Below are 6,000 nucleotides of genomic sequence, written 5' to 3'. Positions count from 1 at the left end.
CTTTGTTCAGCGCTCGGAGGAGGTGCTTTTAAAGGGCCAGCTGTTGGAGGGACTTGGGGGACCCCCCTCCCCCAGAGCATCGCCCTGTGGTCAGGGCGACTGCAGTGGAGTCCCGCAGCCGAGCCACGCGCCCTGCCCGCCCGGTGGATTTCTAGTCTTTGAAGGAAAGTTCGCTAGGATGCAGGGGATGGGAGGCGGGATTTTTTTTTTTTTCCAGGTTTCTTTCCTTTCTGCTCTTTTTCTTGGTGGGTGGGGGGTAGTGCGATCATGGCCTCTGCCAGGAGAGCATGTCCGCTCGCTGCGGGCTGGCTGCGATATGGGTGGGTGGGGGAGACATGAAAGCCCGGGTGGGTTTGTGCTGTAAAGTGAAACTACCGGGGCCTCTCTGCAGCAGCCCCAGGAAGAAGGAAGGAGCGAGCGGCAGGATGGAGGCATCTCAGGTGTGTTCATTCGTCAGCACCTCTTCCCCCACCCTGGAGCAGTGGGCGGCTGCGGGGGCGCAAGGACGCGTCGAGGTGTGTGTATCCGGGGACACCGTGCCTGCCCATCTCGCCCATGCCCCTTCATTCCGCCAAGTGGCTGACAGCATCTTGCTAGGCAGCTCGTCACCGAGAGGGGCAGAAAGCGATTCTTTTCTCCGAATTCCCTGGGCATCTCTGGCTCCCACCTTGCTGCTCCAACGTGGCTTCCTTGATAAGCGGTAGTGACATTCAAGATAGAGGGAGGAAGAGGCTAGAAGTCATTACGTGCCTTTCTTGGGAGAATGTGCTGTCGAATTCTGACCCCCCCACCATCTGCTGTCACAAGATGGCTTTGAAATTCAGTGCATGCTTCTTCCTTTGGGCAGCCAGAATTTATTATGCTATTACATTGCTACATAAAAGCAGAAGGAATCCCACTGAAGGTGGCTCATTTTATCTAGTTCCCGGCTTTCCCCCGCATGTTCTGGCTGAGCCTTTGGTTTTTTGTTTTAAACACGTTGCTGGCACGTCGCTGGGGTGTTCTCCTTGTCTCAGGGCCGACCTACTGAAATTGCTCAAGTTGATTTCACTGTCAGTTGGAGGGAGGTTCATTTAGACACTCATGGAACCTATGTGGCGTGTCAGGCCTCTGCACCATCCCTACCCCACCCCTGTGTGCGTGCATTTCCTCTCATGGGTAAAGGCCAGGGAAGGCTCGCCTGTCTCTCTTCTCTTTGGTAATGACTGAAAGGGGGTGGTGGATTAAAGGGGGGTGGGTAGCAGAGAGAGACAGCAGTGTCAGTGACAGAAAATACATAGTGAATATTTAAGGGTCCATAGCTTCAGCCTTCACAGACTTGGATGAGGCAGATGGCTATCTACAGAGTGAGGTGTGTGTGTGTTGGCTGTCGGGGGAGGAGTGGTGGAGGGAGTGGTGGAGGAGGAGGATACTGCCAGCAATTTTCTGCCCCACCCTCCTGATGCTGCTTTAAATAGCTCCTAGCTAGCCAAGCCCTGAAGTGTCCCTCTCAGCCTGAGGGGGACAAAGAGGGAAGGGCTGATCTTTTGGCACCTCTGCCCTGGGCACTGTTGGAATAGATGGTTAGGAAGGAGTTTTCCAGATGAGGCAGAGCTTTTTTGTCAGCTGAAGGACCTGTGACAACTGGCTGTGGTGACTTTCCTGCAGGATTGAAATAAAGTGCTTTCTACCCTGTGAAGAGATGGGGGTTCATCATCATCTTCATACAGTGCCAACCCCTATTGGCCCTTTCTTCCTCTTACCTGTTTGTATTTGTTGTAGTTGAAAAGTTTCTGTAAACTTTTAAAAGAGATTGGGATTATTTGGGAGTGGGTTATTGTCATAGGAAAGGACAAAAAAGTGCTTCTTATTGGAAGAACAAAAAACTGTTCAGCTTTCCCCCTTTACCCCCTCTCCAAAATAGAGTTCAGTACAGATAGCAGAGTGTGAGTTTTCTTTGTAGCGAATGAAAGGCTAGGGCCCAGGACAGAAAGCTTTTATTGTGTAGCACTGTTAATCACCTGGTCATCCCAGTTCAGCTCTCTGTACCCTTCCTTAGGCATGGAATTGGGTTTGCTGAGGAGGTACTCACTAGTAGGTTAGGATTTAACCTGTCTCTGTGAAATAGGGACAGATGGTCTCCCACAAAACATTGGTGGGAAAATTCTGGAACAGAAGCCGGATAGTTGTCTTTGCTCCTGGCCACCAATCTTACCTGGTTTTGGGATAGTGGCTTCTACTTCTGCACATGTGTCCTTGTTGGTAAACTAGGGCCTTTAGAACATAAGATGTTCCGTTTTTTTTTTGTTTTGTTTTGTTTTGTTTTTTTACATGCTTTCTGTTAGGTAACTTGATGTTAAAATCATAGTATTGAGCAATGGCATGAAAGAAGGTTTCTAGGGCTCAGGCTACTATTGGTTTCAAATTCATCTTTTCCTTGATGGGTGTGATTTGTGAAGTTTTACTGTGTAAATAATTCTGAGGTAGGATGGTCCAGAATGAGGGGTGTCTATGAGGGTAGCTGGTTGGGAGATCAAGGTGGGATGGCAGATTACTGAGGAAATGGAGTTTCCCGAATTAATTCTTCCTCAGCGTATGTGTAAGTCACCATTTTATTTATGATTGTATAGGTGATCATTGAGGTACTGAGAACCTAGGGATTGGAAGAGAACTCTGTGATTGACCTGTTCGATCCCACTCTCTGAGGAATTTGAACAGTTGGGAAGTTTGGCCTCTTGTCTGAGATCGTACAACTAGAAAGATGTAGAGATAGGGAAGGAGCCCAGGGGGATAGATTCTGGATCCTGTTTTCTAGACATGTTGGTTAAAGCCCTCCCTCTTGTTTTGAGAGAGGAATCTAAAATGAGAAAAAGTGAAGAGGATGTAGGAATAGGAACAGGGAAACTGGAGAAACAGACAAGACAAGATAGAGAAAGGGGAAGGGGAGCCAAGCTGGGAGGAGAAAGGGATGAAGATTGAAGAGGGGGCTCTATTAGCTGGGAAAGGGGCAGAGCATTTCTGTACCCTTGGACTGAAGTAAGGACAAGGCTTGGACAAGGATGCATGGGCGGGGGTTGGGATGAATGGGGAGTCCAGCCTGGGCTGAGCCTGACTTGGACATCTCCTCTGACCCTCAGACAGCAGAGTAAAATGGAAGGTGCTTAGTTAGGACTAAATGAGGCCTTTAGTTCTACTGAGACTTTTAGAACTTCAACATATAAAGTCAGATGTGCTGGTGGTCACGTTACCAGATGCTTGAGATGGGGCCTAGTTTTGCTGAAGTCTCAGTTTTTTTTTTGTTTTTTTTTTTGTTGTTTTGTTTTGTTTTTTTAGATGTAAAATCAAAAAGTTGTCCATAGGGTTTTTGTTTTGTTTTGTTTTTTTAATGAAAGCAGCATTTTCTCTGACTTTCAGTGTACATTTGTACAATTGTATGTTTTACAATAGAGCATTTTTTGTATTCCCTTTTCAGGGGAGAATCTTGTAGATGACTGATTCACCAAATTGTAGGTCATCTGGGGGAGATTCTGGGCTTCAATCTGAGCTAAGACTCAGGATGTTCAGCGAGCAATTAAAGAGCTGAGAACAGTGGTTAACCAGCACATTAACCACTCAAAGGCAAGGATAAAAGGTGATAATACTTTGAAGTCTATGGTTCAAGCCAGCAGCTGGCCATCAACTGTAATTTCCTTTGGCTAGCTCCGTGGGCCCTAGGACATGTCTCTGTGGATCTTTCAGTAGCTTCCATTTTTTTGGTGTGGTTAGGCATTTTGTGTGGCCCTGAGTCGTGTTCTCACCCATTCGAACTGCACCTTTCTCCCATGTCCATCCTAACCCCCACCTTTGTATCTTTCTCTTTGCCTTCCTCCCTCACACTTCCTTCACTGTCAATAATATAGCTTTGTTATAATATATATATTGCATCATTAAAATTTCATGTTGTTTTTTGGGTACCAGGGATTGAACTCAGGACTTTGTGCTTGCAAGCAGGCGCAGTGACACTGAGCTAAATCCCTGGCCCTTGTTCTTTGTCCTTAAGATAGTTGAGTTTAGACTTTTTTGAATGTGTATATATTACACACAAAACAGACAAAACCCAGTTAAACTGCTTTGTACTTCTGTGTGGAATTCCACTGATCTTCTTGCCTCCTTTTTTGTGGTCAGTATGACTCTTTATAGAGAAAAAATTTCAGGTCTTTGTCTTGTGATTATTGTTTTAAAAACAAAATCAGCTATAACAATAGAAAAAGTTTCCACCCTTGCATTTATGAACCACAAGGGACACTCTCTCCCAAGAGATATGCCCTATTTCTCAAATTCCTTCCATGGAAGGAGTGTCTTCAGTTTGTTCTCTACAAGGCCTATACTGTAAGTTTTTGGGTGCGGATGGTGGAGGTGGTGCTCTTGTCAGTGATTCTGGTAATGCTTAGAGGGGAGGCCAGGCAGGAAGAATTTACCATGATGAGTTTTCTGTATTTCTGTGGTCTATGCTAAGCCAACTGGCTGTTGCAGGACCCAGATACCTTTGGAAAAGAAGGAGGTGCTTCTCACCTTACTGTTGGGTAGGACCCTTTCGGTTCTAGGAGGGTGGGAAACCACCAGCAGGTTGCTGGTATAAAATTCCAGGTGCTTTTGATGTATGTGTGCTATATAGTTTCATAATTTTCTTCTGACCCTCATTAATTACAGAGAAAATTTAGTATCGATGATCAGTGGTCAGCAATTAGTTTTGTTTTTAAAGTGGGTTTCCTAAAGTCTCCAGTTTTCAAAGTCTCCAGTTTTTATATTAAAAATCCATATGTTTTATATTGAACTGTATAATATGTCTTTGCTAGTTTTAGAATAAAAGTTTTTGATTAACTTTGCTGTCCAGGAAAATGTGTTTATCTTAAGCTCTCCCTAAGTATGCACATCTGTCCATACCCCACCCAGAGGAGTAGGACATGAGTCTATGGGGTAGTCTCAGATCTGCTGGGTTGAGAACTACCTCTCCAGTCTTACCCGCTGAGTCTTCCATGTTCCAGAAGGCCAGGCTTTCTCTGTACTAACTTGTTCCCTCATCAGAGGCTTTTCCCTCCATTTCCTAGCTGGCTCCTACTTTTCCTTTCAGGCTTCCTTCACATCTAAAAGAAGTGCATACAGATTGTTTTAAAAGTCAAATTACACTACAAGAAAAATATAAAAGGCTTACACAGAAGTCTTCGTCATCCTTCCTCCTCTTGATGACCCATTCCTCAGAGCCAGTCACTGAACATGATTTTCTGATGCTTCAGGGACAAAGTTCCACAAATTTAGTGACCTAAAGAAACCTAGATCTATATTATGGTACTGTAGGTTAGGAGCCTGAAAAGTGTCTCACTGGGCTAAAAATTAAGGAGTAAATAAGGCTGAATTCCTTCTAGGAAGAGTTTTCTTTCATATTCCAGCATCTAGAGGCTGCTGGCATTCTTACCTTAGGGTCTTTTTCAAAGCTAGCAACAGCTAGTTGAGTTCTCCCACTGCATCACTCTGACCTTCTGTAGTCACATTTTCATCTGACTCCCTCCTTTTCCCTCTTCCATCTTGAAGGACCCCTTGTGATTACCTTGGACAGTCTCAGGGTTTCCCTGCTTTGAAATCAGTTGATTAGCAACATTAATTCTCCTTTGCCATGTAACCTACCATGTTTCTTGGTTTGTAGGTTGGGATATGGGTATCTTTAAAGGGCCATTATCCTGTCTACCATAGTCACTTAACCTTCTCTTCTGATATTACCGTCCCTCCCTCTCATACTTTCTTTCCTTCTCCATCTTTTCTCTGGTTATATCGCAGTTTTTGGTTAGAGTGACATAAGATATTCATTGTGACTATGCAAATAATGTTTGTGGCTAAGCCATTTAGAGTGCTATGATATTTCCTTTCTTGTACAGTTTTTAGTGGTAATATAGCCTTATTTTTTCAGATTAGTTTTCTGTATACTTATTCTTAAAGTCTCTGAAAACATTAGAAGACATCTGTTATATAACATGTGTTTGTTTTATT

The 6,000-nt window shown here is 44.5% G+C and overlaps 1 protein-coding gene across 49 annotated transcripts in view; it reads left to right on the top strand.

Moving 5' to 3' along the window:
- The first annotated feature begins 287 nt into the window (after window positions 1-287).
- The window catches only part of Sorbs1 (sorbin and SH3 domain containing 1), a 227,199-nt gene continuing 221,486 nt past the window's right edge, over window positions 288-6,000 (top strand). For 6 of the 49 annotated variants that reach the window (XM_033761258.1, XM_033761267.1, XM_033761256.1 and 3 more), the window contains exon 1: window positions 292-440. The gene's annotated coding sequence lies outside the window, so the exon portion shown is untranslated. Of the gene's footprint in view, window positions 441-6,000 lie in introns of all 49 variants that reach the window. The other 43 variants (XM_033761259.1, XM_033761263.1, XM_033761264.1 and 40 more) reach the window with 19 other exon arrangements.

Source organism: Fukomys damarensis, unplaced genomic scaffold, assembly GCF_012274545.1.
Source record: "Fukomys damarensis isolate Sample0158 unplaced genomic scaffold, DMR_v1.0_HiC HiC_scaffold_8, whole genome shotgun sequence".
Lineage (NCBI taxonomy): Eukaryota > Metazoa > Chordata > Mammalia > Rodentia > Bathyergidae > Fukomys > Fukomys damarensis.
Note: the sequence above shows the minus strand (reverse complement) of the source record. Positions and strands in the feature narration are given on the sequence as shown.